Source organism: Bombina bombina, chromosome 6 (assembly GCF_027579735.1).
Source record: "Bombina bombina isolate aBomBom1 chromosome 6, aBomBom1.pri, whole genome shotgun sequence".
Classification (NCBI taxonomy): domain Eukaryota; kingdom Metazoa; phylum Chordata; class Amphibia; order Anura; family Bombinatoridae; genus Bombina; species Bombina bombina.
The window spans coordinates 722,444,749-722,466,376 of NC_069504.1; positions in this window are offsets into that span (position 1 = coordinate 722,444,749).

The window sequence follows — 21,628 nt, forward strand, 5'->3', positions numbered from 1 at the left end:
AATATTATTAAACCCTAATCTGCCGTCCCTAACATCGCCGCCACCTACCTACATTTATTAACCCCTAATCTGCTACCTCCAACGTCGCCGCCACTATATTAATTTTATTAACCCCTAAATCTAAGTCTAACCCTAACACCCCCTAATTGAAATATAATTTAAATAAATCTAAATAAAATTACTATAATTAACTACATTATTCCTATTTAAAACTAAATACTTACCTATAAAATAAACCCTAAGCTAGCAACAAATTAACTAATAGTTACATTGTATCTAGCTTAGCATTTATTTTTATTTTACAGGCAAGTTTGTATTTATTTTAACTAGGTAGAATAGTTATTAAATAGTTATTAACTATTTAATAACTACCTAGCTAAAATAAATACAAAAGTACCTGTAAAATAAAACCTAACCTAAGTTACAATAACACCTAACACTACACTATAATTAAATAAATTAACTAAATTAAATACAATTACCTAAATTAAATTAAATTAGCTAAAGTACAAAAAAAACCCCACTAAATTACAGAAAATAATAAACAAATTACAGATATTTAAACTAATTACACCTAATCTAATAGCCCTATCAAAATAAAAAAAGCCCTCCCAAAATAAAAAAAAACCCTAGCCTAAACTAAACTACCAATAGCCCTTAAAAAAGGCATTTTGTGGGGCAAAAAACTAAACTACCAATAGCCCTTAAAAGGGCCTTTTGCGGGGCATTGCCCCAAAGTAATCGGCTCTTTTACCTGTAAAAAAAAAATACAAACAACCCCCCCAACAGTAAAACCTACCACCCACACAACCAACCCCCCAAATAAAATACTATCTAAAAAAAACTAAGCTCCCCATTGCCCTGAAAAAGGGCAGTTAGCTCTTTTGCAGGTCCAAACCCTAACCTAAAAATAAAACCCACACAATACACCCTTAAAAAAACTTAACACTAACCCCCTGAAGATCGACTTACAGTTCTGAAGACCGGACATTCATCCTCATCCCAGAAGTCTTCATCCAACCGGGCTGAAGTCCTCATCGAAGCCGGGAGAAGTCTTCATCCAAGCCAGGTGAAGTGGTCCTCCAGACGGGCAGAAGTCTTAATCCAGATGACATCTTCTATCTTCATCCATCCGACGCGTAGCGGGTCCATCTTCAAGACATCCGACTGGGAGCATCCTCTTCATCCGACGACTACCCGACGAATGAAGGTTCCTTTAAGCGACATCATCCAAGATGGCGTCCCTTAGATTCCGATTGGCTGATAGAATTCTATCAGCCAATCGGAATTAAGGAAGAAAAAATCCTATTGGCTGATGCAATCAGCCAATAGGATTGAATTTCAATCCTATTGGCTGATCCAATCAGCTAATAGGATTGAGCTTGCATTCTATTGGCTGTTCCAATCAGCCAATAGAATGTGAGCTCAATTCTATTGGCTGATTGGATCAGCCAATAGGATTGAAGTTCAATCCTATTGGCTGATTGCATCAGCCAATAGGATTTTTTCAACCTTAATTCCGATTGGCTGATAGATTTTTATCAGTCAATCGGAATCTAAGGGACGCCATCTTGGATGATGTCACTGAAAGGAACCTTCATTTGTCTGGTAGTCGTCGGATGAAAAGGATGCTCTGCGTCGGATGTCTTGAAGATGGAGCCGCTCCGCATCGGATGGATGAAGATAGAAGATGCCGTCTGGTTGAAGACTTCTTCCCGTCTGGAGGACCACTTCTCCCCCGGCTTGGATGTAGACTTCTCCCAGCTTTGTTGAGGACTTCGGCCCAGTTGGATGAAGACTTCTGCCACCTCCTTAAGGATGGATGTCTGGTCTTCAGAACTGTAAGTCGATTTTCAGGGAGTTAGTGTTTGTTTGTTTTTTAAGAGTGTTTTGGGTGGGTTTTATTTTTAGATTAGGGTTTGGGCCTGCAAAAGAGCTAACTGCCCTTTTAAGGGCAATGCCCATCCAAATGCCCTTTTCAGGGCAATGGGGAGCTTAAGTTTTTTTAGATAGTATTTTAAGGGCAATGCCCATCCAAATGCCCTTTTAAGGGCAATGCCCCGCAAAAAGGCCCTTTTAAGGGCTATTGGTAGTTTAGTTTAGGCTAGGGTTTTGTTTTATTTTGGGGGGGGGGGGCTTTTTTATTTTGATAGGGCTATTAGATTAGGTGTAATTAGTTTAAATATCTGTAATTTGTTTATTATTTTCTGTAATTTAGTGGGGGGTTTTTGTTCTTTAGCTAATTTAATTTAATTTAGGTAATTGTATTTAATTTAGTTAATTTATTTAAATATAGTGTAGTGTTAGGTGTTATTTTAACTTAGGTTAGGTTTAATTTTACAGGTACTTTGGTATTTATTTTAGCTTTGTAGTTATTAAATAGTTACTAACTATGTAATAGCTATTCTACCTAGTTAAAATAAATACAAACTTGCCTGTAAAATAAAAATAAACCCTAAACTAGATACAATGTAACTATTAGTTAAATTGTAGCTAGCTTAGGGTTTATTTATAGGTACGTATTTAGTTTTAAATAGGAATAATGTAGTTAATTATAGTAATTTTATTTAGATTTATTTTAATTATATTTCAATTAGGAGGTGTTAGGGTTAGACTTAGGTTTAGTGGTCAATAAATTTAATATAGTGGCGGCGACGTTGGGGGCGGCAGATTAGGGGTTAATAAATGTAGATGATGGTGGCGGCGATATTAGGGACAGCAGATTAGGGGTTAATAATATTTAACTAATGTTTGCAAGGCAGGAGTGCGGCGGTTTAAGGTTTAATATGTTTATTATAGTGGCAGCGATGTTGGGGGCAGCAGATTAGGGGTTAATAAGTATAGGTAGGTGGCGGCGACATTGGGGTTGGCAGATTAGGGGTTAATAAATATAATGTAGGTGTCGGCGATGTTGGGGGCAGCAGATTAGGGGTTCATAAATATAATGTAGGTGGCGGCGGTGTCCGGAGCGCAGATTAGGGGTTAATAAATATAATGCAGGTGTCGGCAATGTCAGGGGCAGCAGATTAGGGGTTAATAAGTATAATATTAGGGGTGTTTAGACTCAGGGTTCATGTTAGGGTGTTAGGTGTAGACATTTTATTTCCCCATAGGAATCAATGGAGCTGCGTTAAGGAATTTTACTCTGCTTTTTTGCAGGTGTTAGACTTTTTCTCAGCCGGCTCTCCCCATTGATTCCTATGGAGAAATCGTGCACAAGTACGTATGACCAGCTTACCACTGACTTAAGCAGCGCTGGTATTGGAGAGCGGTAATGTGCAAAATTTTGCTCAACGCTCACTTCTTGTCTTTAACAACGGATTTGTAAAAACTCGTAGTACCAGCGCTGCAGGAAAGTGAGCAGTGAGTGAAAACTGCTTGTTAGCACCGCATAGCCTCTAACGCAAAACTCGTAATCTAGACGATTATTTTTACAATCAAAACAAGACTTTAAATACATATTATAACATTATACAATACAATAAGGATAAATGAAACATTGCATATGCATCTATCAGATGCCCACAATACCCACTACTATAATTTTAATAGGTTAATGGGTTAATTTTTTTATCTTTATTAACAAAGTAGATTGCAGACATCATGGACATATAGGCGTTCCGTGAGAGATCCACGGGTGTTCCATGGGAGTAAACTGGTGAAAACTTTGCGGTGAGTGTGTAATATTCAAAGCACTGCTCTCCAACTTAGATACAAGTTATCAGTGATACCAGTCTCACCAGCTTTCCAGTGGGAAGAATTTCCAGTGTGACAAATCTAGTGAATATACAGTGAAACTGAATATCAAGAGTTACTACACAGAAACCATGTTTTGTTTTTGCAACAGTCTATGTTGTCTAAACACACTTTGAAGACAGCCCCCCAGCCAAGATTGCATCTAAGTGGCGAAGTGGAGGGACTTTTGCCGAACCTGCAATCCCTATTATTTCCTATAAAAGACATATTGCCACTCCTTGGAACAGAAAGGTTCAGCCCACTTGTTTGGAATATATTACCAGACCCATGGATTGTAAGACTGGCAAGGCCAAAAAAGCATTTTCTTGTGGGTCCGATAATGTTTTGAATATTGGGACCTATGTCCCCATCTCTCACATTCCCCTTCTTTCTCTTAATCATCTTTCTTTCTATACTCACTTCCTCGCTTTTATCTCTGCCCTGTCTCCCTTGCTTTTGCACCCTTAGATCTTTCTTCATTTTTATTTTTTCTCCCTTCCCACATACCCTCCCTTTACTTTTTTCTATCATTTACCCTTTCTTTGTCTTTCTCTGTTTCCTCCACTCTCTATCTTCTCCTCTCTACTATTTCTACATCCCACACTCTATTTTCTCTTTTTCACTCTATTTATCTCCCACACTCTCATTCTTCCTCTCTCCTCTTTGTCCCTCTCTCTCCTATACTTCTCTCTCTCCTTTACTCTCCACTTTTTCTCCTTTTCACGAACAATTTCCACCTCTCCTAGTCCTCGACCAGTTTTCTCACTGCCTTTCCCATTGCTTTCCAACCTTTCCCTCCTTCCTCAATTATTATTCCCCCCCCCCCTCTCCATCCGCTGGCTTTTTGATATGGCAAAACATATGGCTTATGCACTGAAATCTAATGTTCACACTGTACTCTTCCAAGTCCCAAATAACATTTGCAATTCCCCTAGTGCGACAGTGTAGAATACAACAGAACAGCATCTCACATTTGTAATATTAGCATGTTGCTTGGGGAAAATAAAGTGTGAGCTTCAGGGACTATATAAATCTCAGGTAACATTTCAGGTTCAGAGAAATGCCCTTGAGGTATTTATTATGAGTGAAAAAATGTTATTTTTATTATAATATTTTATTTATAAAGCACCAAACAAATTTACACAGCGCTATGGGAGTTTTGCAAAGAAAACATTAACAATATAAAAGTAAAGCAAAACATGTTTAACGAAATGAGTGTTCTACCTTTTATCTTCACCCGCTCTAGCTGTCCCCTCATTATCCCTATTTAAACAATCACATTGGATTTAAATAAAAATGCTAAATTGATAACACATTCAGCTAACACTTCTGTTATAATTTTGTGGAGGTACATAGTTAAAAGACATTTTTATAACATTGATATACAGTACTTTATTGGAATTTAAGTATTTTATTGATAAAACTTTCACTTCTGAATGTTTCATACTGTGCTTGTTAGTCATTTCAAAGTTTACATTTACCCAGCAAGTGATCTTGTTGTTTGAAATATGCACCTAATAAGCATGAGATTGTAAGCAAAAATAAATAAATAATAAAAATAAATAATAGGAAAAACATAATTTATGTAAGAACTTACCTGAAAAATTAATTTCTTTCATATTGGCAATAGTCCATTAGCTAGTGACGTATGGGATATTACAATCCTACCAGGAGGGGCAAAGTTTCCCAAACCTCAAAATGCCTATAAATACACCCCTCACCACACACACAATTCAGTTTAACTAATAGCCAAGTAGTGGGGTGATAGAAAAAGGTGTACAAAAAACATACAAAAAAGAGGAACTGGAAATATAATTGTGCTTTTATACAAAAAAATCATAACCACCAGAAAAAGGGTGGGTCTCATGAACTCTTGCCAATATGAAAGAAATTAATTTATCAGGTAAGTTCTTACATAAATTATGTTTTCTTTCATGTAATTGGCAAGAGTCCATGTCCAAAGTCCGCAAAACAGCCATATCCTGATGGAAAATCAGAAAAGGAGACTCACAAGAGAGAGCAGACAATTCTGAAACTCTTCTAGCTGAAGAGATAGCCAAAAGAAACAACACTTTCCAGGAAAGTAGTTTAATATCCAAAGAATGCATAGGCTCAAAAGGAGGTGCCTGCAAAGTCTTCAAAATTAAAATAAGACTCCAAGGAGGAAAGATTGATTTAATAACAGGCTTGATATGAACCAAAGCCTAAACAAAACAGTGCATATCAGGAAGCTTATCAATCTTTCTATGAAATAAAACAGAAAGAGCAGAGATTTGTCCCTTTCAGACAAACCTTTATCCAACCCATCCTGAAGAAACTGTAAAATTCTAGGAATTCAAAAAGAATGCCAGGAGAATTTATAAGAAGAACACCATGAACTATAGGCCTTCCAAACTTGATAATAAATCTTCCTTGAAAAATACTTATGAGCTTGTAGCATAGTATTAATCACTGAGTCAGAGAAACCCTTATGACTAAGCACTAAGCGTTCAATTTCCGTACCTTCAAATTTAACGATTTGAGATCCTGATGGAAAAATGGCCCTTGAGACAGAAGGTCTGGTCTTAGAGGAAGTGGCCAAGGCTGGCAACTGGACATCCAAACAAGATCTGCATACCAAAACCTGTGAGGCCACGCTGGTGCTATCAGAAACACATACAATTGTTCCTTAATGATCTTGGAGATCACTCTTGGACGAACTAGAGGCAGAAAGATATAAGCAGTTTGGTAAAAAAAAGGAACTGCTACAACATCCACCATCTCCGCCTGAAGATCCCTGGACCTGGACAGGTACCTGGGAAGTTTCTTGTTTAGATGATAAGCCATTAGATCTAATTCTGGAAGACCCCACATCTGTACAATCTGACAAAATACATCTGGATGGAGAGACCACTCTCCCGGATGTAAAGTCTGACGGCTGAGATAATCCGCTTCCCAATTGTCTACACCTGGGATATGCACCTCAGAAATTAGACAAAAGCTGGATTTTGCCCAAAAAAGTATCCAAGATACTTTTTTCATAGCTAGGGGACTGCGAGTCCCACCCTGATGATTGACATATGCCACAGTTGTGATATTGTCCGTCTGAAAATAAATGAATGGTTCTCTCTTTAACCGAGGTCAAACCTGAAGAGCCCTGAAAATAGCACGGAGTTCTAAACTATTGATTGGTAACCTCGCCTCTTGAAGTTTCCAAACCGCTTGTGCTGTCAGAGATCCCCAGACAGCTCCCTAAGCTAAAAGACTTGCATCTGTTGTGATCACAGTCCAGGTAGTATGAACAAAAGATTCCCCCGAATTAAATGATGATGGTCTAACCGCCAAGTCAGAGAGAGTTGTATGTTGCGATTTAAGTATATCAATTGTGATATACGAGTATAATCCCTGCACCATTGATTCAGCATACAAAGCATACAAAGCTGTAGAGGGGATCGCGTCCAATGCTGCAGTCATGAGACCTAAAACTTCTATGCACATAGCCACTGAAGAGAATGATAGAGACTGAAGGTTTCGACAAGCTAAAACCAATTTCATTCGTCTATTGTCTGTTAAAGACAGAGTCATGGACACTAACGGCTAGATTACGAGTTGTACGTTAGGCGGAAAAAGCAGCGTAAACAGGTCCTAACGCTGCTTTTTCACTACCGCTGCTATTACGAGTCTTGCAGGTTTAGGGGCACCGCACACTTCTTTGGCCTTACTGCAAAATAACTTACGTAAACTTTGTAAAGTCTTTTTTCTATGGGACTTCCATAGCGCCAGTATTACGAGTCTGTCCTGGGAGGCCAAAAAGTGAGAGGTACACCCTCTATCTCCAAGAACCCTAAAGCATTTTAAAGTCAGTAGTTAAGAGTTTTATGGTACAATGCCGTAACATAAAACTCATAACTATAGTGCTAAAAAGTATACTAACACCCATAAACTACACTATTAACCCCTAAACTGAGGCCCTCCTGCATCGCAAACACTAAAATTTAATTTTTAACCCCTAATCTGCCGCTCCGGACATCGCTGCCACTATAATAAACATATTAACCCCTAAACCGCTGCACTCCCGCCTCGCAAACACTAGTTAAATATTATTAACCCCTAACATCGCCGCCACCTACATTATACCTATAAACCCATAATCTGCTGCCCCCAACATCGCCGACACCTACATTATTTTTATGAACAACTAATCTGCCGCACCAAATGTCGCCGCAACCTACCTACACTTATTAACCCCTAATCTGCCGCCCCCAATGACGCCGCCACTATAATAAACATATTAACCCCTAAACTGCCGCGCTCCCGCCTTGCAAAGAGTTAAATATTATTAACCCCTAATCTGTCATCCCTAACATCGCCGCCACCTACCTACATTTATTAACCCCTAATCTGCTGCCCCCAATGTCGCCGCCACTATACTAAATGTATTAACCCCTAAACCTAAGTCTAAACCTAACCCTAACACCCCTAACTTAAATATAATTACAATAAAACTAAATAAATATTAATATTATTACCTAAATAATTCCTATTTAAAACTAAATACCTATAAAATAAACCCTAAGGCCTAGATTTGGAGTTCGGCGGTAAAAAGGCTGTTAACGCTCCGCAGGCTTTTTTCTGGCCGCACCATAAATTTAACTCTGGTATCGAGAGTTTAATCAAATGCTGCGTTAGGCTCCAAAAAAGGAGCGTAGAGCATTTTTACCGCAAATGCAACTCTCGATACCAGAGTTGCTTACGGACGCGGCCGGCCTCAAAAACGTGCTCGTGCACGATTCTCCCATAGGAAACAATGGGGCTGTTTGAGCTGAAAAAAAACCTAACACCTGCAAAAAAGCAGCGTTCAGCTCCTAACGCAGCCCCATTGTTTCCTATGGGGAAACACTTCCTACGTCTGCACCTAACACTCTAACATGTACCCCGAGTCTAAACACCCCTAACCTTACACTTATTAACCCCTAATCTGCCGCCCCCGCTATCGCTGACCCCTGCATATTTTTTTTAACCCCTAATCTGCCGCTCCGTAAACCGCCGCAACCTACGTTATCCCTATGTACCCCTAATCTGCTGCCCTAACATCGCCGACCCCTATATTATATTTATTAACCCCTAATCTGCCCCCCTCAACGTCGCCGACACCTGCCTACACTTATTAACCCCTAATCTGCCGAGCGGACCTGAGCGCTACTATAATAAAGTTATTAACCCCTAATCCGCCTCACTAACCCTATCATAAATAGTATTAACCCCTAATCTGCCCTCCCTAACATCGCCGACACCTACCTTCAATTATTAACCCCTAATCTTCCGATCGGAGCTCACCGCTATTCTAATAAATGGATTAACCCCTAAACCTAAGTCTAACCCTAACACTAACACCCCCCTAAGTTAAATATAATTTTTATCTAACGAAATAAATTAACTCTTATTAAATAAATGATTCCTATTTAAAGCTAAATACTTACCTGTAAAATAAACCCTAATATAGCTACAATATAAATTATAATTATATTATAGCTATTTTAGGATTTATATTTATTTTACAGGCAACTTTGTAATTATTTTAACCAGGTACAATAGCTATTAAATAGTTAAGAACTATTTAATAGTTACCTAGTTAAAATAATTACAAAATTACCTGTCAAATAAATCCTAACCTAAGATATAATTAAACCTAACACTACCCTATCAATAAATTAATTAAATAAACTACCTACAATTACCTACAATTAACCTAACACTACACTATCAATAAATTAATTAAACACAATTCCTACAAATAAATACAATTAAATAAACTAGCTAAAGTACAAAAAATAAAAAAGAACTAAGTTACAGAAAATAAAAAAATATTTACAAACATAAGAAAAATATTACAACAATTTTAAACTAATTACACCTACTCTAAGCCCCCTAATAAAATAACAAAGCCCCCCAAAATAAAAAATTCCCTACCCTATTCTAAATTAAAAAAGTTACAAGCTCTTTTACCTTACCAGCCCTGAACAGGGCCCTTTACGGGGCATGCCCCAAGAAGTTCAGCTCTTTTGCCTGTAAAAAAAAACATACAATACCCCCCCCCCCATATATTTATTTTGGGGGGCTTTGTTATTTTATTAGGGGGCTTAGAGTAGGTGTAATTAGTTTAAAATTGTTGTAATATTTTTCTTATGTTTGTAAATATTTTTTTATTTTCTGTAACTTAGTTCTTTTTTATTTTTTGTACTTTAGCTAGTTTATTTAATTGTATTTATTTGTAGGAATTGTGTTTAATTAATTTATTGATAGTGTAGTGTTAGGTTAATTGTAGGTAATTGTAGGTAGTTTATTTAATTAATTTATTGATAGGGTAGTGTTAGGTTTAATTATATCTTAGGTTAGGATTTATTTTACAGGTAAATTTGTTATTATTTTAACTAGGTAACTATTAAATAGTTCTTAACTATTTAATAGCTATTGTACCTGGTTAAAATAATTACAAAGTTGCCTGTAAAATAAATATTAATCCTAAAATAGCTATAATATAATTATAATTTATATTGTAGCTATATTAGGGTTTATTTTACAGGTAAGTATTTAGCTTTAAATAGGAATCATTTATTTAATAAGAGTTAATTTATTTCGTTAGATAAAAATTATATTTAACTTAGGGGGGTGTTAGTGTTAGGGTTAGACTTAGCTTTAGGGGTTAATCCATTTATTAGAATAGCGGTGAGCTCCGATTGGAAGATTAGGGGTTAATAATTGAAGGTAGGTGTCGGCGATGTTAGGGAGGGCAGATTAGGGGTTAATACTATTTATGATAGGGTTAGTGAGGCGGATTAGGGGTTAATAACTTTATTATAGTAGCGCTCAGGTCCGCTCGGCAGATTAGGAGTTAATAAGTGTAGGCAGGTGTCGGCGACGTTGTGGGGGGCAGATTAGGGGTTAATAAATATAATATAGGGGTCGGCGGTGTTAGGGGTAGCAGATTAGGGGTACATAGGGATAACGTAGGTGGCGGCGCTTTGCGGTCGGAAGATTAGGGGTTAATTATTTTAAGTAGCTGGCGGCGATGTTGTGGGGGGCAGGTTAGGGGTTAATAAATATAATACAGGGGTCGGCGGGGTTAGGGGCAGCAGATTAGGGGTACATAAGTATAACGTAGGTGGCGGTCGGCAGATTAGGGGTTAAAAATTTTAATCGAGTGGGGGGACCTCGGTTTAGGGGTACATAGGTAGTTTATGGGTGTTAGTGTACTTTAGGGTACAGTAGTTAAGAGCTTTATAAACCGGCGTTAGCCAGAAAGCTCTTAACTCCTGCTATTTTCAGGCGGCTGGAATCTTGTCGTTAGAGCTCTAACGCTCACTTCAGAAACGACTCTAAATACCAGCGTAAGAAAGATCCCATTGAAAAGATAGGCTACGCAAATGGCGTAGGGGGATCTGCGGTATGGAAAAGTCGCGGCTGAAAAGTGAGCGTTAGACCCTTTAATCACTGACTCCAAATACCAGCGGGCGCCCAAAACCAGCGTTAGGAGCCTCTAACGCTGGTTTTGACGGCTACCGCCGAACTCCAAATCTAGGCCTAAGCTAGTTACAATATAACTAATAGTTACATTGTATCTAGCTTAGGGTTTATTTTTATTTTATAGGCAAGTTTGTATTTATTTTAACTAGGTACAATAGTTATTAAATAGTTATTAACTATTTAATAACTACCTAGCTAAAATAAATACAAAAGTACCTGTAAAATAAAACCTAACCTAAGTTACACTAACACCTAACACTACACTTTAATTAAATACATTTACTAAATAAAAAACAATACAATAAATTAAATTAAATTAACCCCTTAACGACACATGTCGTACAGGGTACGTCGCACACAACCTGGTCTTTAAAGACCAGCGACGTACCCTGTACGACATCAGGGTTTAAAGTGGCTGGAAACGATCCTGATCACTTCCAGCCGCTTTCAAGGTATTGCTGTGATGCCTCTACATTGAGGCATCACTGCAATACCTTTTTTCCAAAACCGATGCAGAGAGAGCCACTCTGTGGCCCTCTCTGCACCGGTAGCGATGGGCCCGATCGTTGGTGGGTGGGAGCAGCTGCAGGGAGGCGGGTGGGAGGCCCATCGCTACCCGGCATCCGGTTCCTGAATGTGCAATGTGCATGCCGGGTGCCGGGAGCATGCGGGGGCCTGCAGGGAGCGCGCAATCGCGTAACAGCCACTGCCACCAATGAATTTATGAATGGGAGAGAGGGTATAAGGAGGAACTCCTGATAAGGAACACAACTGCTGTACCTTAAATAAATTTGTATCACTGAATAAATCTGAAACCCTTTTATTGAATAGAAAAGGGTCCAATGCTTATTAAGTGAGTTAGTCAGGAACTCTGTATATTACTTCATATACAGAAGGTAATTTATTCTCTATGTCAGAGATAAATTATAAATATCAGCAAATTCTGAATTAGTATTTTATGAGTTTGAGATTTAGAAACAGTTAGAAAGTCAGTGATTTTCAATAATCCTCTATCAATCCCTTCTGCAAACGGACAATAAGTTTCAGTCACTGTTATAACTTTGTTTGAGTAATTAGCCGTCTTTAGTGAAATGGAATGTAACAGTTCAATTCAACATAATAACTTGTTACCTTGATAGTAGCAGGATTCAACCTCATGCGATGGAACAGGCAATCAGCAGAGTTATGCCTTCGGGGTATACCACACTGAACTCCCTTCAATTCACTAGAAGTGATAGACGTAGTTCTGAAGGAGAAAGTTTGTTAGTGAAAATCCCTTACCGCGGTCCGGTGGCGTGTGACGTCACAGATGGAAGGCGGCAGTGTATCCGTTAACCTGAATACCGGTCCTGGTATGACTTTTGTTATGGAGATCCTTTGGAAGTTAAAGTTAAGAGAGAGGTGAGTTTTGTAAAGGTTTAAGCAAGTAACAAAGTGTCCGTTTAGTCTCTTAGGTCTTCCAGGAAGTGTTCAGTGATACCTATGAAATTTTCAGTTGGAATGATGGGAAAATCGTTATTGATATCAGTAGGTTTATCAGGTAGACGAGATAGGGCATCAGCTTTCCCATTTTTATTTGCTGGTCTATATACAATATTGAAATTAAAACGGGAGAAATATAAACTCCAAAGGACTTGTCGTGAGGAAAGAGTCTTATTACACTGTAAGTATTGGAGATTTTTGTGGTCTGTGTAGACTGTGATAGGATATTTAGTGCCTTCTAGGTGATGTCTCCAGTGTTCAAATGAATGTTTTATGGCTAACAGTTCTTTTTCACCAATGGGGTAATTTCTTTCGGCCAGTGTCAACATCTTTGAAAGGAAGGAAATAGGATGGAGAGGACTGTTTAAAGATTTTTGTTGGGAGAGGACGGCTCCTAAAGCAAAATCCGAAGAATCTACTTCTAAGATGTAGGGTAGACTTGGATCTGGATATTTCAATATGGGTGCAGAAGTGAATATGGTCTTTAATGTTACAAAAGCGTTAGTAGCATCGTTATCCCAGTGGAAAGGAATGGAAGAACTGGTTAAGCGTGTAAGAGGTCTTGCAATCCTAGAATAATCTTTTATAAACTTTCTATAATAGTTGGAGAATCCAAGGAACTTCTGTAAGTCTTTTTTGTTTTTAGGAATAGGCCAGTCTTCTACAGCTTCCACTTTCTCTCTCTGCATCTCTATTCCAAGGGGTGATATGCTATAACCCAAGAATGAAACCTTCGTACTATGGAATAGGCATTTCTCCAATTTTTGAATATAACTTGTTGTCTCTTAACCTTTGAAGAACCAACTTGACATGTTCAATGTGTTCTGCCATTATTTGAACATCAGAATCTTGATAAAGTTCATCCAATGAGGCAAAGAAATCCTCTAAAGATCCTAACAGGGGATCGTCATTCTCACATAAATTGTCTGCCCAGGTCCTGGGTTCTCCTCTAAGGAAAGAGATAGTACTTAAAACCTTTACTCTCTCTGTATGGTATGTTCTGGGTCTGAGATTGAATAGTAATTGGCAGGAAATTTTAAATTGCCTATAAAGCTTCCTATTCCCTGAGAATGTCTCTGGCAAAGATACTTGTGGTTCTGGGGAAGTATCATGATGTGAATCTCTAATAATGGTTCTCAATGATTGATTTTCAATCTGAATGTCATGAACAGCTGCAGCAAGCTGATCAACTTTTTGTGACAGATTATAGACTATCTGTGGAAGGTCAGCTGGTTCCATAATATGGCTTTGTAATTATATATGGAGGAACTCCTGATAAGGAACACAACTGATGTACCTTAAATAAATTTGTATCACTGAATAAATCTGAAACCCTTTTATTGAACAGAAAAGGGTCCAATGCTTATTAAGTGAGTTAGTCAGGAACTCTGTATATTACTTCATATACAGAAGGTAATTTATTCTCTATGTCAGAGATAAATTATAAATATCAGCAAATTCTGAATTAGTATTTTATGAGTTTGAGATTTAGAAACAGTTAGAAAGTCAGCGATTTTCAATAATCCTCTATCAATCCCTTCTGCAAACGGACAATAAGTTTCAGTCACTGTTATAACTTTGTTTGAGTAATTAGCCGTCTTTAGTGAAATGGAATGTAACAGTTCAATTCAACATAATAACTTGTTACCTTGATAGTAGCAGGATTCAACCTCATGCGATGGAACAGGCAATCAGCAGAGTTATGCCTTCGGGGTATACCACACTGAACTCCCTTCAATTCACTAGAAGTGATAGACGCAGTTTTGAAGGAGAAAGTTTGTTAGTGAAAATCCCTTACCGCGGTCCGGTGGCGTGTGACGTCACAGATGGAAGGCGGCAGTGTATCCGTTAACCTGAATACCGGTCCTGGTATGACTTTTGTTATGGAGATCCTTTGGAAGTTAAAGTTAAGAGAGAGGTGAGTTTTGTAAAGGTTTAAGCAAGTAACAAAGTGTCCGTTTAGAATTTAATGAGAGATTTGTGCAGCGATTCTCAGAGGAGCTGCAGGAATGTTTTCACGCAGGATCCTTTGAAAATATTACAGGTGAGATTTGAGCAGGCTTGTTATTTTACTTTAGTATAGTTTTTTAGAAGATTAGAGGCTTTAGAATTCCATTCAGTTTTACACCACTAGTATTAGAGGTAAATGAAAAATTACAAAGCAATGGGTGTAGTAGGAGGTGGAACTTTAAAGGCAGAGGCACCAATCAGATTATAGATAGATTTAAAGCAACAGCGTGATTCTCCTGACAGAGGGAGAGGGAGGGGGGGGAAATAATTTTCAAAAGGATCTGGGAGGGGGAGAGGGAGGAGGGTATTAGGGGGGGCAGCTACACTACAGAAAACATTTAATTACATGCAAAAAAATAAAAAAAAAAACATTTTTTGGAGGCAAATTGGGTACTGGCAGACAGCTGCCAGTACCCAAGATGGCAGCAAATAGGATGTGGGCAAGTGTTATAGAGCTGTTTGGGGGGGATCAGAGAGGTTAGGGGCTAAGGGGGGGTCCATCACAGCTAAACAGATATTTAAAAAAAAAAAAATTCATAAAAAAAAAAAAAAGCCTTTTATTTTAGTACTGGCAGAGTTTCTGCCAGTACTTAAGATGGCGGGGACAATTGTGGGGTGGGGGAGGGAAGAGAGATGTTTGGGAGGGATCAGGGGGTGGGATCTCTCAGGTGGGAGGCTGATCTCTACACTAAAGCTAAAATTAACCCTGCAAGCTCCCTACAAGCTATCTAATTAACCCCTGCACTGCTGGGCATAATACACGTGTGATGCGCAGCAGCATTTAGCAGCCTTCTAATTACCAAAAAGCAACACAAAAGCCACCATCTATGTCTGATATTTCTGAACAAAGGGGATCCCAGAGAAGCATTTACAACCATTTATGCCATAATTGCACAAGTTGTTTGTAAATAATTTCAGTGAGAAACCTAAAATTTGGCGGTGACATGGTGGCATGAAATATGCCAAGGTGGGCCTAGATCAATACTTGGGGTTGTCTACTACACTACACTAAAGCTAAAATTAACCCTAGAAGCTCCCTACATGCTCCCTAATTAACCCCTTCACTGCTGGGCATAATACATGTGTGGTGCGCAGTGGCATTTAGCGGCCTTCTAATTACCAAAAAGCAATGCCAAAGCCATATATGACTGCTATTTATGAACAAAGGGGATCCCAGAGAAGCGTTTACAACCATTTATGCCATAATTGCACAAGTTGTTTGCAAATAATTTCAGTGAGAAACCTAAAGTTTGTGAAAAAAATTATGAAAAAGTGAATTTTTTCTTTATTTGATCTCATTTGGCGGTGAAATGTTGGTATGAAATATACCAAAATGGGCCTAGATCATTACTTTGATCATTACTTTGGGATGTCTTCTAAAAAATATATATATACATGTCAAGGGATATTCAGGGATTCCTGAAAAATATCAGTGTCCCAATGTAACTAGCGCTAATTTTGAAAAAAAGTGGTTTGGAAATAGCAAAGTGCTACTTGTACTTATTGCCCTATAACTTGCGAAAAACGCAAAGAACATGTAAATATTGGGTATTTCTAAACTCAGGACAAAATTTAGAAACTTTTTAGCATGGGTGTTTTTTGGTGGTTGTAGATGTGTAACAGATTTTGGGGGTCAAAGTTAGAAAAAGTGTGGTTTTTTTTCATTTTTTCCTCATATTTTATAATTTTTTTTATAGTAAATTATAAGATATGATGAAAATAATGGTATCTATAGAAAGTCCATTTAATGACGAGAAAAACGGTATATAATATGTGTGGGTACAGTAAATGAGTAAGAGGAAAATTACAGCTAAATACAAACACTGCAGAAATGTAAAAATAGCCCTGGTCCTTAAGGGAAAGAAATTGAAAAATTGCCGTGTCCTTAAGGGGTTAAATTAGCTAAAATACAAAAACAAACAAACACTAAATTACAGAAAATAATAAACAAATTACAAGATATTTAATCTAAGTACACCTAATCTAATAGCCCTATCAAAATAAAAAAGTCCCCCCAAAATAAAAAAAACCCTAGCCTAAACTAAACTATCAATAGCCCTTAAAAGGGCCTTTTGCAGGGCATTGCCCCAAAGTAATCAGCTCTTTTACCTGTAAAAAAAAATACAAACACCCCCCAACAGTAAAACCCACCACCCACACAACAAACCCTCCAAATAAAAAGCTAACTAAAAAACCTAAGCTCCCCATTGCCCTGAAAAGGGCATTTGGATGGGCATTGCCCTTAAAAGGGCAGTTAGCTCTTTTGCGGCCCAAACCCCTAATCCAAAAATAAAACCCACCCAATACCCCACCCAATACACCCTTAAAAAAACCTAACACTAACCCCCTGAAGATTGACTTACAGTTCTGAAGACCGAACATCCATTCTCAAGGAAGCAGCAGAAGTCTTCATCCAACCGGGCCGAAGTCCTCAACAAAGCCGGGTCTTAATCCAAGCCGGGCGAAGTGGTCCTCCAGACGGGCAGAAATTTTCATCCAGACAGCATCTTCTATCTTCATCCATCTGATGCGGAGCGGCTCCATCTTCAAGACATCCGACGTGGAGCATCCTCTTCTTCTGATGACTACCCGACGAATGAAGGTTCCTTTAAGTGACGTCATCCAATATTGGGCGTCCCTTAGATTCCAATTGGCTGATAGAATTCTATCAGCCAATCGGAATTAGGGTAGAAAAAATCCTATTGGCTGATGCAATCAGCCAATAGGATTGAGTTCGCATTCTATTGGCTGATTGGATCCGGAGCGGCAGAAGTCATCATCCAAGGGGCGCTGAAGAAGTCTTCCATCCGATTGAAGTCATCATCCAAGGGGCGCTGAAGAAGTCTTACATCTGATTGAAGTCAACATCCAGGCGGCGTCTTCAATCTTCATCCATCCGGAGGGGAGCAGAACCATCTTCAGACGAGCCGACGCGGAGCCATCTTCTTCCACCGATGACTGAACGACGAATGACGGTTCCTTTAAGTGATGTCATCCAAGATGGCGTCCCTCGAATTCCAATTGGCTGATAGGATTCTATCAGCCAATCGGAATTAAGGTAGGAAATATCTGATTGGCTGATTAAATCAGCCAATCAGATTGAAGTTCAATCGGATTGGCTGATTCAATCAGCCAATCAGATTGAGCTTGCATTCTATTGGCTGTTCCGATCAGCCAATTGAATGCGAGCTCAATCTGATTGGCTGATTGGACCAGGTATGCTGGGCCAGAATAGTGCAGAGCGTACCTGCTAGTTTTTTGATAACTAGCAAAAGTAGTCAGATTGTGCCGAACTTGTGTGCGGAACATCTGGAGTGACGTAAGAATCGATCTGTGTCTGACTGAGTCCGGCGGATCGAAGCTTACGTCACTAAATTCTACTTTTGCCAGTGTCTAGGGCTTGATAATTTAGGCGAATCAGCCTCGCCACAAATACGCTGCGGAATTCCAGAGTATTTGAGACTGACGGCTTGATAACTAGAGGCCATAGACTGCCCTCTGGGCAGGCTTATCAACTAGTGGTTATATAAACTTAATCCAGTAAATAATAAACAAGGGAGCTGGTGCAAGAGGACTGCAGGGTTGGAGTAATGTATTTTTAAGCTCAGTTGAGTAAATGACATAAAGGTAAAGGGTAGCTGAAAAAAACAGAAACTTTGAATTTTATGGTAGATGGAACCAAAATGCCCATCAAGTCTACCCATACTACATCTTACTGTTTCTTAGGATAAATGTATGCATGTCCCAGGCATTTTTGAATACCCTTGTGTTTATCACCTCTATTGGAAGTTTATTCCATGAATCCACCACACTTTCTAAAAAAAAAAAATGCTTTTTCACATTTCTCCTGAATTTGCTATCCTCTAGCTTAAGACTGTGACCCCTTGTCTGGGTAATGCGCTACGCTTCCACTTTATTAATAAGTCCTTTCATATATTTGAAGGTTTCTATGATGTCTTCTCTTTCCCTTCCCTCCTCTAAACTAAACATTTTTATATCATAGAGTCTTTTCTTTTCACATTTTAGGCGCTATAAATATCTTTCTTTGCTTTAGAGAAAACATCTCTAGAGTTAAGCTTTTAGCGCTCGTCGGGTACCTCTGGCTTACAAGTTGCAAAGAAACTTATTTTGCACTAGCAATAACCGGAAAATTAAAAAAATCCTAACTTGAATTTGCACGTGTGTGTGCATGTATTCCCCCATAGAAATCAACGGAGACAAAAAAGTGGGGAAAAAGTTAGGGTTTTTATTTTTTGGGCAGCAAAAAGAGCTTAATGCCTTTTTTAGGGCCTTTTTTTAGTTAGTTTTTTTTTATTTTTCGGGGTGGGGGTGTAATGTTAGAGGATTTAGTGGGGGGGTCACCAAAAGAGCTGAAATTTAATTTTGTGTAATGTTAGGTTTTTATTTAATGTTACAGTTTTTTTTAAGGTAGTTAGGATTTTTTTAGTAAATGTAGGGGTATTTTAATTTGGGTAAAATTAGAGGGTGTTAAGTTATGGGGTTTAGATATTAGTTTATAACTTTGCATTGTGGGAGGATGGTGGTTTTGGGGTTAATACTTTACTCTGGTACTTTGCATTGTGGGGGAATGGTGGTTTACTGGTTAATAGCTTATTTATGAGTGCAAGTGTGCTTTGTAATGCATTTTTGCTGTGTTTTGTGCAACTTTTTATTTTCGGAAACCAGTTAACAAAAGCTCTAAGATTGTGGAAAGGATTGAAGTAGAATGGAAATGGCTTGCAAAGATGTTCAAAACCACTCTCTTGTAATCTAGGCCTTTATATTTTAGATCATGTGCCTGTTTTGCAGCCCTCCTTTGGACAGTTTCTAGTTTTTTTTTATATCCTTTTGGAGATATGTTCTCCAGGACTGTAGACACTATTCCAGGTGAACCCTAACTAGTGATCTTTAAAGTGGCATAAGAACCTTGCTATTTCTGCTTCTAATACCTCTCCCAATGAAAACAAGTATTTAGCTGACCCTAATTGGCAAAAAGAGGTACAGCAGCGCAGGGGGGAACTGATGCAGATTGCTAAGAGTTCCACAGGTAATACAGAGTAATATACAGATATTTAGGCAGTAAGAGTTCAAGCTTGTAGAGGTATGCAATTAACTCAACCCAATATTCAAAATCAATGCAGGAGTCCAGACAGCAAACAAGGGTAAACAAGCAGATATAAATAAAGATTCTATTGTGGTGAAACCTCTTCTATGTCTGTTAAAATCTAAAGATAAACCAATAATCATTTAAAAGTAGTCCTAGTAGCTTTAGTTCCTTATATATGTTGTATACTTATGTATGAAAATTTATGCTAAGGGGCATGGCCAGTATTTTTTCCCAGAAAATGTGGAAACCTTAAGGGTCATAATTGGGTTTTTAGAGTTGTAAAAGCTGTCTCTGGGCATTTCATAAGTGATACATTTCAAAGGGATATGAACCCCCCAAAAAATATTTTGTGATTCAGCCAGAGGAGACAATTTTAGAAAAAAATCCAATTTACTTTTATTATCAAATTTGCTTGGTTCCCATTATATTCTTTTTTGAAGAGATACCTAGGTAGGCATCTGGAGCACTTCATGGCAGGAAATAGTGCTTTCCTCTAGTGCTCTTGCAAACGGATAATATTCTTGAAAAACTGCTGCCATAAAGTGCTCCAGAAAAGGGCCGGCTCCTAAGCTTACGCCCCTGCTTTTCAACAAAATATACCAAGAGAACAGAGAAGAATTGATAATAGAAGCAAACAAAGAAGTTGTTTAAAATCACATGCTCTACCTGAATCATGAAAGAAAATTCCTTTAAAGGAATAGTAAAGTTAAAATTAAACTTTCATAATTAATTCCATACAACTTTGTACAAAATTCCAATTTATTCGATTATCAAATTTCTTTGTTCTCTTTGTATCTTGTGCTGATGAGTTTGAGCTAACTGAATGCATCTGATAAGCCAATGACAAGAGGCATATATGTGCAGCTACCAATCACAGCCAGCTCCAGCACTGCATTGTTACGCCTCTGCCTTCCTAGGTATGCTCTTTAATCCTGGATATCAAGAAAACAAAGCACATGGTAATAAAGAGGAAACATACGGCTAGATTGCGAGTCTTGCGTTAGCCTTAAAAAGCAGCGTTGAGAGGTCCCAACGCTGCTTTTTAACGCCCGCTGTTATTACGAGTCTGGCAGGTACAGGTATACTGCTCACTTTTTTCCGCGACTCGAGCATACCACAAATCCACTTACATCAATTGCATATCCTATCTTTTTAATGGGATTTGCCTAACGCCGGTATTACGAGCCTTGGAAGAAGTGAGCGGTACACCCTCTCCTGCCAAGACTTCTACCGCATTTAAAAGTCAGTAGTTAAGAATTTTATGGGCTAACCCCGTAACATAAAACTCTTAACTAAAGTGCTTAAAAGTACACTAACACCCATAAACTACCTATTAACCCCTAAACTGAGCCCCCCCCCACATCGCAAACACTTACATACATTTTTTAACCCCTAATCTGCCGACCAGACATCGCCGCCACTTCAATAAATATGTTAACACCTAAACCCCCGCACTCCCACCTCGCAAACATTAGTTAAATTTTATTAACCCCTAATCTGCCGTCCCTAACATCGCCGCCACCTACATACATTTATTAACCCCTAATCTGCCGCCCCCAACGTCACCGCAACTATATTAAATGTATTACCCCCTAAACCTAAATCTAACTCTAACCCTAAAACCCCCTAACTTAAATATAATTTAAAATAATATAAATAAAATTACTAAACTAACTAAATTATTGCTATTTAAAACTAAATACTTACAGATAAAAGAAACCCTAAGCTAGCTACAATATAACTAATAGTTACATTTGTATCTAGCTTAGGGCTTATTTTTATTTTACAGGC